A 1,465-nucleotide genomic window follows, 5' to 3' on the forward strand; every position below is an offset into this window, starting at 1 on the left:
TCTCTCTATTGTCTGTTTGGAGATTCAACATCTATCATGAGAAAAGAGATCATAGAAGTGAATTGTAAATTGTTGCACTGGGAATGTCAGTTTAAATGCAACATTCAGAGACAAGCTCTGATTTCCTGGTTTATCTTAGCTGGAGAAAAGACCACAAGAAGGATATGACACATGGAAATATTTGAAATCAGTCACTGCAAGTCTTTTGTGGGGGATAGTGCTCATTCTAGTAATGAGCACCATTTTGCCTTTTACAGAGTTCATAGACATTTCTAGTGAAACCATAAATTAATTTATGATCGTATGCCAAGAAGGCTAACAAACTTGTACAAAAAACTACTTCCCATATGATGAAATACCAGTTAGAAATATAACACAAAACAAAAATAGCATGTCTATTTTTAAAATTACAGAATATGTCTATAAATGTATGTATTTGATTCTAATAATATTATTCATATCATGAAAAACTGCTGTAAATGTGGGTCAAGTGTTTCTTTAAGAGTCATGGAGAGGATGTGGGGCACAATAAAACATGACTGCCACCTGTTGGATTGAAAATGTAACATGTAACAAAGTTGAAATAACTGTAAAATAGTTCTCTACTCATCCCACTAGAGCTTGGTTTGCTTTTTCAACAAACACACCCCACCTCTCTCCATGAATCTTGTCAAACTAACATAAGCAAACTGACAACATAATCAATATTTCACCTTGCCAAGTTCAGTAAAATCTGTTAAAATCACAAAATAATTGAAAGGGCTCTGTGTTTAAGTGAGAACATGGTTTTATGATCAGTGGACACACACACACACACACACACACACACACACACAGCTGTGAACTATGTCACAGCTTAGGGAGTTAAGTCCCAGACATGCTGTCTAGAGGAGGGTTCATCACTCTGCTGGGCTATGCTGCTGGTGTGTACTTTAAATGTGGGGCTATTATGGGCATTAACTGTTTGTGCAAGTGTGTATGTGTCTGTGCATGTTTATACGAAGTGTGTGTGTGTATATAGAGTAAATAATAGGTCTTCTGTCTCTATGTGTTGGGCATTATGGGAAGTCGCAGCATATCCTTTCTATTCTATTTCTATCCACGTACCTCACATCATATACCTGTGTATGAACTTTGTTTTTATCTAAACAGTGTATGGTCATTGTAAGCATCTCTGCTGTTTCCCTGCTCAACAGATCACCTCCTTATCTTGTTTATTAGAGGAAGTGGCTGTATTATTAAGGGATTTACCGTTGCTTCCCAAATATCCTACCTACTTACACTGCAGCCTGTAGGGCAGTTTGGTTTGGCTCTGTACTTCAGCACATTGGTTTTGAAGTGGAAGAATGACTTTGCTGTTAAGTTTATGTAAGTGCTGACTCTTTGCTGCAATTTTAGGGTGTTTACATCCACATCTGAGGAACTTTTTTAGAAACTGTAGCCATCGTTATACATCTCCAAGGCA

This window comes from Etheostoma spectabile, chromosome 14, assembly GCF_008692095.1.
Source record: "Etheostoma spectabile isolate EspeVRDwgs_2016 chromosome 14, UIUC_Espe_1.0, whole genome shotgun sequence".
NCBI lineage: Eukaryota > Metazoa > Chordata > Actinopteri > Perciformes > Percidae > Etheostoma > Etheostoma spectabile.